General features: G+C 41.7%; 1 long non-coding RNA gene across 1 annotated transcript in view; it reads left to right on the plus strand.

Annotated features, from left to right (window-relative positions):
* The window catches only part of LOC125694781 (uncharacterized), a 46,928-nt gene that overhangs the window by 15,826 nt on the left and 14,138 nt on the right, over nt 1–16,964 (plus strand). Inside the window, exons 2-5 of the long non-coding RNA XR_007377713.1 lie at nt 1,814–1,936; nt 3,522–3,625; nt 11,003–11,118; nt 13,428–13,499. This is a non-coding gene — a long non-coding RNA (uncharacterized LOC125694781). The remainder of the gene's footprint in view (nt 1–1,813; nt 1,937–3,521; nt 3,626–11,002; nt 11,119–13,427; nt 13,500–16,964) is intronic.

Below are 16,964 nucleotides of genomic sequence, written 5' to 3' on the forward strand. Positions count from 1 at the left end.
TCACACATTCCTGGGGGTTGTGGCTGCCCGCCTTGGCTGTGGCACTGCTGGTTGGCGGGCACAGGAGCGACCAGCCTGGGCAGGTGGGACCCCAGCACACTTGGCTCAGGAGGGCTGCCTGCAGAGCGGGGCAGAGGGGAGGTCAGGTCATGGCAGCCGCTGGCTGTCAGGGCTGCGAGCTGTGCACCTCCCCTCCAGGCAGGGCAGGATGTTGAGGAGGTGCAGCCCAGTGTGCAGAACAGAAAGCAGCTGGTGGTCCCGGCGTAGGAGGTCGGGCCACGCTATCGGTGCTCCCCTGCTATGGGGTAGAACTAATGAATGCCCATGCTGCTTCGTGGGTGGCAGCATCTCACAGCCAGGGCTTGCTGGTAGCTCTGCGGGAGGGAAATGATTTGTGAGTGACCCGGGTTCACGGCTATCACGGCCTCCCTAACGAGATGTCTCCTCACCTCGCCGTGTAAATGGGGCTGTGGCCCACCTGCCAGCTCTGCCCAAAGTGAGCACAGTATGTGAAGGAACTTAAAGGTGGTGAATGTGTGGAAAGGGTGGGTTTTTTGCTTTGTCAGTAGCATTATCTCTTGTTATCCCTTGGCCTGGAGCAGTGGAGGGGAGAATGTTTTCTGCAGTGAGCTCGATTAACAGAGGGTGTTACAGACTGGAATGCAGAATGAGCTAGCATGACTTGTATGAGCTGTCACGGGGAGTGTATTGGAGGAGAAAGGGAGCTGCAGTGATGTTCTGTAAGTTATTCTTCTTGGAAGGCACACAGGGCATTGCTGGCCCCTGTACCGCGCTACTTGTAGGGCAAGCCCTGCCCTTGCCCCAGCACAGCCGTACAGGGGATCTGCCTCCCTGTGGGGCTGGGTGATGGCTGCAGCTCTGCGTGGGTCAGGGGGGAGATGCCTGCAGTCAGTGCAGCATTCGGTGCCAGCTAGACTCTTCTTGCTGGGAGGGAGGATCAGCTCTTTCACACATCCTGTGGCATGAAACAAGATCTCTCCTTGCCCCAGCAAGGGTAGGAGGTCACTTCTCCAGCAGGTGACATGGTCTTGTGGTGCACTTGGCTAAATAGATGAGGCTGGGCTTGGTTTCTGTTAACTTACTTATTTCCCCCCCAAAAAAATTCAACTTCTCTTGAATAGAGGGAGGCACTTCTGAAATGTAGGATATGTATGGTTATAGGCTGAAACCTATATAAAAATATAAACTATATAAACTGGATTTATTTTCCATGTATCCTGTAGGCATGGGGAAACTGTAGAAATCTCATATGTGTTAGTAAGCCAAAGAAACCTCATTTGTTTTCTTATCCTACATTTCAAAACATATTTTTTTCGATCCTTTGGGTATTTATATTAATATATAAATGCATATATTATATGTCCAGTCAGGTTGTGGATGCCTCCTCCCTGGAAGCATTCAAGGCCAGGCAGGATGGTCTAGTGGGAGGTATCCCTGCCTATAGCAGAGAGTTGGAACTAGGTAATCTTAACGGTCCCTTCTAACCCAAACCATTCTGTGATTTCAAACAGTCTTTTGAATGATTAAAGTAAATCCACTGGATTTGTTTGTATATATTGATGCATTGTTTAGGGCATGATATAGTGATCTGAAATCTCTTTTGTAGTGAAAAAATAAAGGTACGTGGGGGAAACATAGCTTATATGGGGAGAGAGTGGTAATTTTATGAAAATCTCAGCAGAGGTAAATGATGTTTAAACAATGAAAACAGCAGTTTGAGTTCAGTAGGAAAACAAAAACTAGTTTCACTGAGGTCACATTTTGATCTATTCCAATAATTCACTTTCTTTAGCTTGAAGAAGAAAAATAGCCGTGTTCCAGTTTCTGCCTTCCAAAGAACTGATACCGACTACAGCAATGAGCTTACCTCATGGCACTGATCCCTGGGAATTAAGCAGCTTCAGGAAAATCACTGGTAAAGTTAGCTTGTTTCTTTGAACGGAAGGTGCCTTTTGTCTTTCTTCTGTTTGCTTATTCTGTGTGATACTGTTGTTTTTGCTGTGGCAGTGAGGAATGATGAAGGTGAAATGTTATACTGCAGTACTTAAAGGTTTTCTTAGCCCAGGAATTAGGGTACAAATGCAGAGACTAAGAGGAAGGGAGTGTGGAGTCTTTCCTGTCCCCTATTTGGATTCATCTGGAGGGATAAGTGTAAATGTGGAGGTGAAGCATGTGTCACTCAAACGTACTGTGCTATTTTATAGCATTGGAAGTAACCAAGTCACTATACTGAAAGAAAATAAAATCCTTTTTGAAATAGAAATTATTTAAATATTAAAGCCTGATAAGGAATCTTTTATGTAATGAATGCTGACAACTTTAAGGCTACAGAGTGTAATAGTATCCTTATAAAAGGCAGAAAAATATATGTTAGGCCAGGCAAGCTAGGCACCATTTGCTCTCTCAACAGTTAGACTTTTAATTCTATACAGAGTATGTAACTTAAAGCTTCACTAAAATATATAGAGACATTTAATAATATTTATGTGTATATATATATATGCTTATAATTGTACTATACCAACAATCAAACCATATCTCTCAGTCCAATGTCCATTTCAGTCTGATGGTGCATTTACAGAGAGCTAGCTCCCCTGGGCTCAGGTGCCTGCAGATGACAACAGAGCCCAGCCATAACTGCAGTGCTGGCTTGCTGTGACTTCTTTTCTACAGCTGTTTGGCACAGATGAAGGTAGGATAAGATACAGGCTCAAGAAACAGCAAAGGCCCTGTTTTTATGGCATCTGTGCTATGTGCTTGGTTAGAGAAAACTCCTGCAGGACAGGAGAAGAAACTCAGTTGAAGGTGTTTGGCAGCAACGTTCTGACTGATGACAATCCAGCTTCACCCAAGGATTGTGCCACATGCCATTAAAGAATGGGTCACATACAACTGTGCCTGCTGTTAATGCTGCCAAGCACTCTGGATATCTTCTGTGCTTCAAAGTGCAACAATGCCCTGTGGGGACTAAAAGGCCTCACTTAATGTATCTTCCCGGATAGAGAAAAGGGAACCTTCAGAGCGAAAAGGAGATGTCTCTTAAGGAAAGCATTCTTCCCTCTGCATTACCAAAAAGCAGGAATTGTTTGAAGCAGAACAAAAACACAGAACCAAAAAGAAATGTTTGCAATATTTAGCGTTCAACATTTACGCTTTCAAAAGATGTTTCCTTGCAGAGCCAAGCAGTTGACTCCCTGCCACTAATACCATTATTTATAGTGTGGCACAGGCAAAGGGACTTAATCCAGCAGACCCCAAATAGGTGGGTAATATTTTTACACTCTGATGTTTCAGTGGAAAGTAACCAAAGAGGGACTCACATTAGTCACAGTGCAAGCGGTTTAAAAAAGTAATCCTCCGACTCTTTTCTCTATTTCATCACTTATATGTGCAACACATTTCTGTGGATAGAGTTATAGTTTTTTCCTTCCAGAGTTGTCACATAACTTTCAAAGAGCCTAGTGTTCAGCATAACAGCTGCTCTTGCTTTTTTTAAACAGGGCTTCTTCATTCATAAGAAATATAAGGAAAGTGTGTCTGTACAGCGTCTGGCAAAGTAGTCCCCTGATCCCTTGCTGGACAGGGAGGAGCTGCCAGCATTAAGGTATGTTTTGATGGAGCTGGGTAGCAGCTTGATTTATGCTTTCAAGAGGCAGGGTTTTCTCCTTTGTGACCTTTTTGAAACACCCATATTCATTGTTCCTCCATTAAACACAGGGGTTTAAAAATCTCTGGCACATAGGGGCAAAAATCCAAAAACATTACACACAGCACATGGACAGCAAAAGGACTGTTTGCTGTTATGCTAAACATCTGTCTGGAGCTGTGCACTTTGCTTTTCTGCTGGCAGCGTTTTTTGTATTTGCCTTCGACCAATACCTGAATGTGGTGGAGGGTGAATGCAGGGCTGCAAGGAGAAAGCTGCTTACCTATCAAGACTTCTAGCACCTAAAAGCAATACATGGGAAAACTAGCCTAAAAGTTACTAAAAGCTTAGCTTGGTGTGTTACTGTCTTAACTTGCCTTTAAATGTGCTTTCATTGTAGTCAGTAACAGAGAGGCAGCTGTTAATTACAGTAATATTTGCAAATACTCTTCCCTGTTGGTTATTGCCAGTATTTCTGCCTGCCTTCTTATCTCCAAGACAAAGTTTAAATGGAGCTATTTTAGATTTGAATAAGAACAGCATTACATGCATGTAAAAGCATTTTCACATCCTCCAGTACACGTTTTTCAACAACAGGGAGATACTGCAGTGATAACAAGGAGATACAGCAGTTCTTTGCCACTATTTTTGTGAGCGAGTCTCCTGCCTCTGTCTTGTGTGTTAGGCATCATGTCAGCATTTCAAAAGAGGAGGGAAAAAAATGATATTCCTCATTTCTGGTGTGGCTGTGTAATCTTTAGGTCTGTTCTTCCATGAGTTGGCAGTGAGCTAAGGTTGTCAAGGGGAATACAAGTTTATCCCTGTCAAGTGAAAGGAAATAGCTTTATCCACTATTCTGAACTGCACTGTATTAGCCAAATACCTATTAAACCACTGCAGTGTTATTGCTTCTCCATGATATTCCAGAATGCCTGATGTCCTTATATTATTTTTTTTTCTGATTATAATTTTTTTAAGACTGGGAACAGTATCATGCAAAGATAAAATCCTTCCACTGAATTCTACATCCTAGCCTAATGGATAGGGCTGTTTTTAAGGGCAAGTGTTCAGCTGGTGTGTCTTGCTTCAGTTCCATGTTTTCAGTGGATTCCTGATAGCTTATCCCAGCAAAGGGCCTGCCCTTTCCTCCACAACTATCAGATTACATTGACCAAGCATTCTGTTTGCAGCAGAAAAGTACAGCAAATTGTGATTAGTAACATCAACTGAATGCAGTTCAGAAAAAAGCTTCAGTTGTACTTTTACATGACTTATTTTCAGCGAATGAGAAATGTATTTAATCAGATATTTTAGGATATCTGTTAAGGAAACTGATAGGGTAGGACAGAGGACTGTGAAGATCACTCACAGTATTGAACAAGGGCTGAATGTGCCAGTGACCCATGACACGGGAAGGTAAAATTGCATATTAAGTCAGGAAGAAAGATGGATGAAGTTGGAAAAAGAGACCAGGCACAAAAAGACATGGTTTTGTGCCAGCCACGTGCTTGAAGTGGCCCTCAGAGAATGCCATAGCCCAGGGCTCATGACATGAGTCAACAAAGTGCTGGGGTCAGGAGCTGCACATCTGGCCTCACACTGGGGAAGTTCCTTGAGGTGCAGGGGCTCTAGGCAGCTTCTCTGTTGCCATCAGTCCTCTATTAAACGGTCAGATGAGATGCTCTACTTTTCTGGCTCTGTGGCAATGCCGATGATGGGGGGAAAAAAGGTCTGCTGCTGTGGGGCACTTGGATGCTGGGTGTGTCACGATGAAGCAAAGCATAGTTGGTTTTTTTTCCCCTCTTAGTCATGCCCCCAGCCTAATGTTAGCACTTCAGTTTGGTTTTCCAGTTCTGTGATGGTGTAACTAAAGTTAGAGTAATGCATCAGAATTGGGATGATCTGCACTGCCTGTGATCCAGTTGGAAATTCTACAGGCATTAAGCATTTCTTGGTAGGGTTTTTTCACTGCTTATGTGTAATGCTGAAGGAAATATCAGCAATAATTAGAGATACTATTTTTCATTTATTTCTGGCTTAGTTGAATGTAATGTACCAGAAGAAATCCTGTTATCCTACCTAGTGCTTTGACTCAAGCTGAATCAGTGGCACTCTTTGGCCCTAAATTTTGTACTAGAGAGTTTATGGCCTGTATTTCTACAGATATTTACTATGACAGAACACTTTCTTCCCTGGCCTGTCTGCTAGACAACATAAACCATCCAGGAGTACTGCCCATATGTTGTGACTGTGTGTACTGCTTTTGTACACACAATAGTGGTTCTTGAAACGGCTTTTGAATCCTCAAGCAATACAGATGTATATGTCCGGGTAGCTCTTGCTGTGGTTAGATGGATTTTTATTTATGTATTTATTGAAATAGTAAGCTATGAGATACAAAACCAAACTTTACTGGCTTACAACTTGAGAGCAATTCCAGAGTTGAGTTTATAAGCCTCTGGGAAGGATTTTGCAACAGCATTTTTTTTTTTTTTCTGAGGGGGGTTTAGGTATCCCAGCTATGACAGGACTGAATTTCATGCTCCTCCAGTATCAGACACCATTACTTAAAATAGTTCCACCCTGCGGTGGGCTGAGCTGGTTTCCCTTACTCTGTGGCGGATGGCAGCTCCCTGGGAGAAGGGCAATGCAGGGGCATGCCTGAACTGCTCAGGAAAAATTCACTCAAACAGTGATCTGTAGATGAAAGTGAGGGATTACTAATCGGAAAGATCAGTTGTTAAACTGTTAATAGTACTGATGGAGTATCTTCATAAGACACAGCCACGTGCCTTTGGGTATTTCTAGCCAGAGCAGCCCCTGATGAGAATTTGGGTGGTTTCTGTGGGCTTTTTCCTCAAGCAGCCCATATGGGTTGGTACAGTGGGATGTCCTTTGGAGCAGGTTGTCAGGGATAATGATCGGCAATGCACCTTTAGTGAAGCTTAAGTAATTTCAGTGGTTGAAGACTTGGCTTTAATGCTGCTTGGTGTAGCTGTAAGAGTGTAGTAAAATAGTACCTGGTGAGCATGTGTGGTTGTACCTGCTGTTCTTGCAGCTGTTTGCTTTCCCTAGAAAGGTTTTCCTCTGAAAAGTCTGGATTGTATGGAGCATTGGATGTGAAATGGCTGCAGTGAAAGAGCAAGCTGGAGGAGCATGGCATTGTCTTCCATGTGCAGGGATGCAAGGATAGCATCCTTCAGTATGGGCTGATCTGACTGAAAGGACTGAGTTAGAAACGAGACAAGAATGTGGATCCGTGCACAGCCTGCTGGTTTTGTCAGGCATATGCTATTTGCCAGGCATATGCTTTGCTGATGGAGGAGTCTTGAACATCAGGGAAGTGCTACTCTGACATTCAGGGCCTCTTCTGGTTTGAGCTGTGGAAAGTAGAATTGAGAAGAGGAAAGAATTAGTGAGAAGAAACGTTCCTAGCTGGCTGATGCCCACCGCACTGCTTTTAAACATTGCTTATGTAACTGCTGAGGAAGATGGAAGGTTTATCTGACCTACAGGGAGCTCTAAAATATCTCCAATGTTTCCCATACAGTTTCTTTTCAAAGAAAATATTTGCTGAGACTGAAACAGCCACAAAATGCACTGTTTTGAGGCCACTGACAACAGCAGAGCACTTCCAATCTGTAAACTGCTGCCTACATCCTAAGCAGACGATAGTTCTGGAGCTTTTAAGAGAGTTTGCATGTTGAGTTGAAGAGAAGCTGCTATTGTCTGCAGTACTAATAGTAGCCAATTTGAGTAGCCAGTTATGTGCATGAGGTCGCAGTGATGATGAAGTCAGACGCATGAAAGAGCAGCACCTTGGTTTATAGATAAGGTCACAGCATTAGTAATGTTCAGAGTTTAATTGCTTAAATTATCAGGGGGATTTTTTTCATCTGGTGACTGCGAAGAAGAGTAAACTTAAGGAAAATGTTGCAAGAAAGTGCAGCTGCTTGTTGGAAAGGCAAGCAGTTCCTTGGTTGAGCAGGAATACAGAATATCTGTCTTTGTGCAACACTGCAGTGCTTGTTGAGCAGAAATTGTTTAAAGTTCAGGGGCTTCTAAAGAGCATATCCATATATATAAATTGATGGACACGTCACTACTCGACCTTTTGCAATAAACGAAGTGTACAAACACACGTTAAATGTACATGAGGTAGTCATGCATTGAGGAAAAATCCAAGTCAAGCATTTTTTTGTCTTGAAAAGATCAGTTCAAGATCACTTCTTGGATACTGAAGCCTTTCAGAAAACTTTGAAATCTTAAAGCATAACCGAAAAATGCCTCTTTTAAGAAGGGTCAGTCCTGCCTGAGCGCACTTTTTGTGAAAGTCAGGTGAAAGCACGAGTTCTTTTGCATTTGGCAAATGTTATCCAGGCCCTGAGCAGTGCATAGCAAGCAGTGTGGAAGGATCCATCTGCCTCTGGTGACTGTGAGAAGTCTGTTAGCCCAGCCCAGCATGTGAACCATCGCTGCTGACCCGGAGTAAGGCATTCAGGCCTTGTTTAGAACAGCATGGGGAGCAGAACCCTCTGAAGAAGGGAGGGCAAAGGTTTATAGTGAAGGTGACTTCACAGCCCCAGAGAGTGGTGATTTCAGCATGCTGCTGCCTGGCTTAGCCAAGTGGGTGCATCTAGAAAATCTTCAAGTTATGTTTGCTGCTGTGGTCGGTGACATTATCAGATTTCCTAGTGCGAATGCTTTTGAGAGGAGCAAGCATTCAGTTTTTCTTCTTAGGATCACTTAATGAGTCATTATTTACTTTTGTCTCACAGCAACAAGAAACTGGATTTCTGGGAAAAAAATCTAATTGTGCCAGGGTTGGTGCTGAACAGGAGCAGCATGCTTCCTGTAATAAAGTGTCAGCTCATCACTTGCATAGTTTCCAGATACAGCTTCTGTTGTGATTTCTTATTCGCCACTATGATGTCCAGGGACAACAGCCTCCTTTCAGATAAGGTTTGCTCTGTCAGGAGCTTAGAAAGCGCTTCTTCTGCTTGAAAAAGGGAAATCCATTAACAACACGGGGAAAGTAGTATAAAATATTAGGATGCAGAGTTGAGTACAATCAATTTTTGGTTTTGACAGCAGGAATTTTCAGCTGATCGGATGCATTGTTTGCAAGGAGGATGTGCATTTCCCCAGTTGTGATTTTGGGTTGGTGTTTTGCTCTGACTCTTGAAGCCAAGAAGTTATGGGAGTCTGAGCTTTCAGTATCTTGCTGGTGATACAGGGGGAGAAAAAATTCACTTGTTTGCCTTAAACTCCATTAGTCTGTTTTTCCTCATACAAACTGTGGTTGGATTTTTGTTTTTGTTTTCATTCTCTTTGGTTTGTTTGTTTGTTTTTTAAAGCCAAATAATAAAACAAACATGCCAAGCAAGTTTACAGGGCGCTCCCAGACTTGAAAAAAGCTGAGTGGACTATGCTGTGTCCAGCTCAGCTCTGGAGTGATGGAGTACAAGTGCTCATGTTCATAGTCAAGCATGCATCAGACAAGTGTTGACCTTCCTACTGCTGGACAAGAGTAATTGTTAATCTTCATTTACCTAGGGAACTTGTTTATAAAATATCCCAGTCAGCATGCAGGCTGTGCAAGAACGGAAAAGGCAGCTATAATAATATTGATTTAGGAAGTTGTTTAGGAAGAAGTAGGGAATGGTTTTTGACACCGTGACACATGTGACGTCTGCCTCCTGTCTCCTTGGCTGCAAACCGAGTAGGAGTTGTCTATGTACAAACCAGCTCTTCTGCATGACTACAGGGCCAGAGCCTGACCTGTCATAAATAGATGCTGACTTCTGCAAAGCTACTCTGGTTTGTGCCAGTTGGGGATTTGGCCCAAGATGGCAGGCTGAAATGTTGCTGGGAAGTCTCTCTGGTTTTGTTTTCAAAGACTCTTCAGTCCAGCAGCTCTTAATCCCTTAGGGCTACCTCTTTGTTCCCCCACCTCCCCCCCCCATCTCTCTTGCTGCCCTTGTACATTTTGTTTCTCAGCTTTGAAATTGCATCAAATTAAATTGCATATATAAAAAAAGTTTTTTTGTTGTTTTTTGTTTTTGGTGTGTTTTTTTTTGTTTTTTTGTTTTTTTTTTTTTGTTCCTAACTTTTTCTCCTTTTGAATGTCAACTCCAGTGGTAATACAAGAAGCTTTGGCTCAGCACCTGAGGAATGAACTGACTGTTGCCTGTTTCTAAGATGTCTTTCTCTTAACCAAAATGTGTAATGGATACCTTGTAGCACAAGGTTGCAAGAAACTCCTTGCGGCTTTCTTTAAAATAGATCTAGGCAAGCAGTCAGCAATCTTACATGAGTCTCCCCAGTTCAAGAACTGTTTGGACACAAACCATGGGTCACTTGCAGTGCTCCATTAGCAATTACTACTGGAGTTCAAATCATTACGTGAAAAATATGAAACAAGAATCTGTCTTCACAGAGCAAGACTGGTAAATTTTGCAAACTGATAAGGGAGTTCTTGACATGCTTACAGGGATGCTTCTTAGTTGACGACTTGACTTGAGCTTACAAGTGCCGCCATGAAATTTTGACTGTTTGCCCAAATCCTATTATCATTCAGGAAGTTGGTGAAGTCGATTTAAGCACTAATCATGCAAAGCATAGGAAAGTATGTGAGAATACCCACCTTTTATGGCATAGCATTTGTTGGCAGTATCAGCTTGGTTGTAGCTGATGAGATTAAAGGATTAGGAACTAAGCCAGATACCAAACTGCTGCTGCTAAAGTTGTAATTTGCCAGTATATTGATTACAGTGGATTTTTCTTAAGCCTTCAGCACAGCATCCTGTATCCTTATTTCTCTGGTAGCTTGTAACCGTATATCTTTAATAAAATGGAGTCCATATTTCATAAGAAATCTGAGGTCTCCTATTGCTGATGTGTAACCCATTCATTTGATCTATTTTCGTAGCTGTGTGCATGATTTTTTTTTTTCTTTCTCTCCTGTAATATTTGCTGTGAGAGCAAAAACTAGGCTTTGTAAGTGTTAACATGAGCAGGGAGACTTGAGCTAAATCTCTTCTTTCTGATATTGGAGGGAGAACAAACTTCTCAGTGTCCTTTGCTGAGGATCCTGAAGGTACTTCCTGTCTGTGATCCAAATTCGTTCCTAGAAGACTTTGCAGAAGAGAGCCCTGAAGTTTGTCCCAGTCCCCGACTGATTTACTTGTTTGCTATTATTATTTTAGTTAATAATGTAAATGTAAGGAATTCAGTGTTAAGTTCCAGGCTTTCTGTTCTGTGTAGGGTTATGCTTAGTCGGAAGCATTTCTGCAGGGCTCTCTGTCTGGGAGTATGTGTTTGTTTTTTTAATAGCACCAAGGGAGCAAGCTGATAGGAAATGCACCTGACCTATTGAGGTGGCACGAAGGCTGAAGTGTGATCCTGGTGAAAGGGAAATTCAGAGAAATTGCTCCATCAAGTGTTGAAAGGTAAAACTGGCACTGTTACTGGCAAGCACTCGAGTCTGCCTTGAGGCCAGGAGCAAAGTGCTCTACTCGTGTCTCATACAGGTGAAACCCACGAAATCCCTACTAAGTTTCCTAGGGACAGATTTCACTCTGAGCTGCATAGCATTTTATGGGTGGCCTTCTTTTTAATCTCATGTTCGCTCTACTTTAAATATCCACAGGAGCATTCAGCTCAAAGCTGCTTTTTTTTTTTCCAACAAAAGCAAAATATCTTGTATGCATATCTTGTATGCGTGCAAACATGTTTGAATGCAAAAATTAGAGGTAAAAATTCATATGCTTTGCAATTATGCAATAACATTTGCAAGATCTTTAGGGAAAGAAAAGTAAGCAGTCATTTTACCTTGGATTTTAAGAGTATTCTGTTGAATGTTGGAAGATATATAAAAGATGATGTACCTGTACAAAATTCCCTGAAATAATGCATAGCCTTAGATTATCACAGGCTTTGTTGCTTCCTTCCATCATGGAACCAGTACTGATGTTTCACTTACTCATTTAGGATATTTGTACTGTTCATCTCCAAGGAAAAGTTCAGCATCCTTGCATAGCCCTCGGTTTCTATCAGAGTGAATCAGCTCTCAAGGAGCTAATTCAATCAAGTGAAACACTTTATTTTAACAAACTTTTGACTTCTGGGGTTTTGTGCCAGGCAGCTAGACTGAAAAGGTGCATATCTGTATATTTGCTTTCTTCTTTTAGAAAACAAAGCATTGGCAAGTAGGAAATGGTCAGGAATAACCTATAATGGTGGCTTGCTTTTTTTTAAAAAGCAGTGTGATGAATAATTGCATTAAAAATGTGAACAGGGCTCTTAAATATTGTTTCTTCAAAACATGATTATTATTTAGCTTTAAAAGCTCTTGCTATTGGAGACTTTTAGCTGTGCGATAGATAATATATAAATGGTTTCTTCTAGTATTTTCAGCTAAAGTCACTGAGTGCCTGCTTCTGCCTGCTTCCATTAGCTGCCTAGGACTTGTAGGCAATACGCTGCACTGCTGTATCACCTCTGTTCCCAGATGGTGAATGAAGTTAGTGGAGTATACAAATCTTGCGTTTTCTGGTCAAGTGCAACAAGTGCAGAATGCTTGTGCTGTTTTCCAGCCAGCACTGTGAATTCCTTCTCACTTTACCAGCACATAAGGTGTTGCTTGAATTTCATGTTGGTGTGAGAATGATCAGTACAGAGATCATCAGAAACCCCAAATCCTACTTCTTCTAGCAGTGTGGAGGGTAAGTTACCTGCATAGGGCCTCTTGCCTTCAATGGGATGCAGAAGTGTGCAGTGGAAAGGCTTCAGGTGCCTCCCTCATTTCAGTGAGAATATTTTGTGGTTTTTTGTAAATAGTGCACTTTTCAACACAGTTGAGAACCAACCTGGAAAGGAGAGTGGTAATTGCTGGGAGACCTATCAACCAAGAGCAAAGGAAAGGAGGCTGAGTCAGAGCAGAGTGATACTTTATTTTTGGTCTAAAATCCTCCAAACCCCCTCCACTACTGTGCAGAGTAACAGGTGTAACTGCAGGCTTTCCCTGCTGCTACCCTCAGCCCAAACTAATTTAGATTTCTAAGCCTATGGAATGAATACGACGTGATGGAGCCAAAACTTACAAAAAATATCCGTGCTAATACAGACTGTAAAATAAATGTAAGCTAAAGCAAAACAGCCTTTATTCACATGAAAAAATAAACCTGTTAGCTCTGATAATCGATTAAAATATTATACAATCAGGCAATCACAGATGTAGAAGCTTATCCTCCTTAAAGTCATTATAAATCACATCCTTTCCTAAATCTCTCTATTCCCCCTTATTGCTTATATTATAATCCCTGCCTGGGTATCATTTTCATTGCTAAACATAGTGTTTGCCAGTCAGTTTATTAAGGTTTGTCTTGATAGTGCCAAAACAAATGCCCTTGTTCAAAGATAAAAGGAAGCCTAATATTAAAATAATAATTTCACTTCTTTGCTTACAGAGCCTAATTATTGCAGAAATTGGCACATGAAATCTCTGAGGTGATATGGCATTAATACATCAACAGGAGCCTGCTTTGAAGTTGACCTGTCTCCTCCTCTCAGTTGTGTTGGATGTATGGGGTCTTCTGGGATGTCATGCTGGGGAAGAAAACCTTTTTTTTTTTTTTTTTTTCTTCTCTTTTTTTGGGGAGAGGTTTTATGGAGGGGGGTGGTGGGAAAACAACGGAACTCTTGAGGCTGCCTTACCTTTGCCTTATACTAAATGCTATTTTCTCCAATAATTATACAGGCTTTGCTTAAATCTGCAACTGTATTTTCCTGGGTGTTTTTGAGGCGTGTGAACTTCTTCCTGAGAAGTAAAGTGAGTAAAACAAGAAGTATCAGTTGAGCGTTCAAGAGTCCTCCAGTAGAACTGCATTTCACTCAGCATTAAATGGAAAATTTTATGTACCTTTAAACATCAAAACAGCAAAAAACCATTGATGGTTCATTATTTTCATTGAGTTGTAAGTTACTTCTGGTTTTATGTGAACTCTCCCCTGCTGGCAGTCTGGATCCTACTTCCATAAAGGCTGACATTATGGCAGCTTAGAGACAGGTAAATGTTTTGAGTAAAGCGAGGAGCTGTGGTTGAGCTGTATGCTTGTGCTAAAGTAACTCTCCTGATTTCAGTCACTCCTTTGAATTGGTCAAGAATAGCCATGTCTCTTAGGGTTTATCAGTGAGGCACTACCTGTTTAGCTGAAGAAAGCAAGTCTTTAATTTAGAAATACTATTTATCTATGGCTAAAGATGAAGCATAAATGTTGTCATCAGTTTTGTGTTATGGAATAGGATGGAGTCACTTGGACAACTGAAAGAATTTCACCTAAGCATGTGTCTGAAGTTAGTCTGTATTTTAATTTTATGCATGCTGTTGGACATTTCAAGCTTTGATGCAAGTAAGCTCAATCCCAGTGTGATCAATCTTGCCTTGGATGTATTTGGATAACTCTAGAGAGAGAAACATGAGCTACCAGTTCCTTTCTTTAAAGCAGTAATGATGAGCTTATTGAGTTAATTTTCTGTAGGAGTTAGAAATAAACTAAATTTATCTTCCCCTGTTCAGAGAAGACAATGTGATGGAAAACTTTCTTACGTTTTAAAATGAATTTTGATTTGAATAATTCTGCATCTATATTAAGTTTTCAGTAGAGAGGGAGGAAGAAGGCTGTTGATAATTTGGTTTCTGAAATGATTTTCAAAGAGGAGCCAGGCTGGTGATGAGCCCTGCATGGCCAACTTCAAAAAACAAGCTCTGGTCCTTTCTTGACACGTGTGCTCTGGACGGAAAGAGATTCTGACGTTTTTAATGTCATGTGGAAACGTGGATATGCTCCCATGAAATACAATGAACTTAAATCTTTTATTTCGCTCTGCTTTGGGACAGCTGGGACTGAAGATGAGCTGTAATTCTGAACACCATTAATTCTTTTTTGTTTCCATTGCTATGAAGCACAACCTACCTGCCCCACCTGCAATGACTGGGCATGGAGAGGTGCCAGGCCAGCAGAAGCACCTAGGCTATCATCTGTAAAAGGTTGCATTAATGTTTTCTGGCTCTGCAAATGTTCAATGAACACTTGCGCCTTAAGATCATTGGGAAAAGTTCATGAGAGAGCTTTCAAGTTTCTGTATATTAAAAAACAAAAAGAAGAGGGAGAGGAAGTAAAACCAGGTTGCTGTACATAAAGTGAAGCTTCGGATCAAACAGGGATCGTTTCATGAGTCCCTCAAAAATCTGTGGGGTTTATTAAGGTGCGTTGTTGCTGTCAAGTCCTAACAGGATTTTAACTTTTTATAATTGTTCTCTGTTGACCAAAGCCGAATTTCACTGTTGAGCAGCAGTGGCGTGGTTTAATTTATTTTGTCTTTTAAAAGCAGTGTAATGTGAGCTGAGGCACAGCAGCAGCAGGAGAGTCTCTGGGGCAGTAAGGAGATGTGTCTATGGGAGGCTGCTAGCAGAGATTGGAATGCTCCTAATTGTCAGGGCACAGCCAGGGGACGAGAGCCACAGCATGGCCATGGAAACAGGGACAGTCAGCAGGGTGGGGACTCCTTATGGACACATGCTCTGATGGAGCAGTTTCCTGAGCTTTCATCATGTAATGTTAGCAGTGAAGGCTGTTGCCTTGCTTTGGGTACCGTGCACAGTGCAAGTGCTGGGTAACAAGCACACCAACCTTGCTGGGTCTTGAGGCCTGCAGGCAGAACTGATGGCTGGAGGAGGGCAGTAGGCATGCATGTGCTGGTGAGCCCTCAGCCCCTGGGCAAAGCACTTCCCTAAAGCCCTTGGAAGGGGAGAGCTCCTCCATGCTGGGCTCAGCTTGCCCAAGGGCAGAGCTCCACAAAGCCTTTTGCAGCCGTTAGTGCTGTCCCATGCTGCAAGATGACTGCAAGGAGCATATCAACATCTCTGCAACGTGCTCAGATTTCAAAGGCGGTCCACCAAACCAGCTGCATCTAAAAAAATTTAGTATTTTTTTTTATGATTTTTTTTTTTTTTTTTTTTTTTTTTTGGAAGATACCATGCCAAGCCTTTTGAAATGAAAGCTGGGGCAGGCCTAGTGGAGATTACTGTAGGAAAAATGCTGCTGGCTTGATAAGCCGCAGATGTCCATGAGATTTGCTGAGGCTGCTGACAGCTCATGACGATTCACAGCTTGCAAAGTCCTCCATCCATGGCTTGTGTGCTGGGTACATGACTGCTGGTGGGGCAGGGGTTGGAGGAAATCTACAAGAAAAATGATGAGATTTTTAGACTTGATCTGGACCTGTTTTCATAATAGACGTTTCTTGCAGCTATTTGGGCAAAAAGAGTGATGTTTTTGACAAAATAGCGTTGCTACAGACAACTGTGGTTATAGCACTGTAATGAAAAGATGTAAGCTGATGAAATTCTCTGAAAGTATGAGATGGTGGAAATACAGCTTATTACAGTGATGTATTTATTATTATTTTAGAGAAGACCTTGATTGGGTCTTACCAATTAGTAAGTCTTAACAAATCAGCAGCAATTAGTATGACTTCTTTTCCTTTTTTTAATAGCATCCTCTCATCACAATGTTGCAGTCACTGTGCTGAGTGTGACAGCAGGTCCCCCTGCAGCCCATTAGGAGACAGGATTCATGGAAAGATCTCAAATTTCTATGAAGAAAAGCTAAGCTATACATCAGTCTCAAAATAAGGCAATTAAATAGTTTTGCTCTTGTACTGGTTCACATACATATGCCCTTATTTTTTTGGACGATGCTACTAGTTAGACTATTTCTGAATCAAACTGTTGTTTTTGCCATAGCAGTGTCTTCACTGACTCTTAAGATGTAGATGTGAAATTATCCCCTGCAAACCGTCAGTGACCTTTCCTGCAGAAATCCCGTGGGTATTTCATCCTCTGCTCAGATTAATGTTCTTCCAAGCCTGCACTCTTGAATGCCCTGATATCATGTGTTCAGGTTTATTTTAGACAAACAATGAATTTAATTAAATTTGATGTTAGTTTTAATTTAAGTGATGCTTGTTTTCCATCACCTTAAAATACCTTCATATGCTGGTGTTCACGTTGGATCTTCTTTGTCCCAGTACTTTGAGCATCTGGATAATGGATTGGAATTAGTACAACCACAGTGCTCAGCAAGTCTCAAAAAACTGCTTTTCCAAAATATTTTAAAGCAAAGTATTCTTTGCATCATTCACCGGGATGGCAGAGTTCCCTACTAAATTGTGATAAACATCAGGCCAGAAGGGGTATTTGCACAATCTTGAAAGGGATTTAGCAATTTAAAAG

This window comes from Lagopus muta, chromosome 6 (assembly GCF_023343835.1).
Source record: "Lagopus muta isolate bLagMut1 chromosome 6, bLagMut1 primary, whole genome shotgun sequence".
Taxonomy (NCBI): domain Eukaryota; kingdom Metazoa; phylum Chordata; class Aves; order Galliformes; family Phasianidae; genus Lagopus; species Lagopus muta.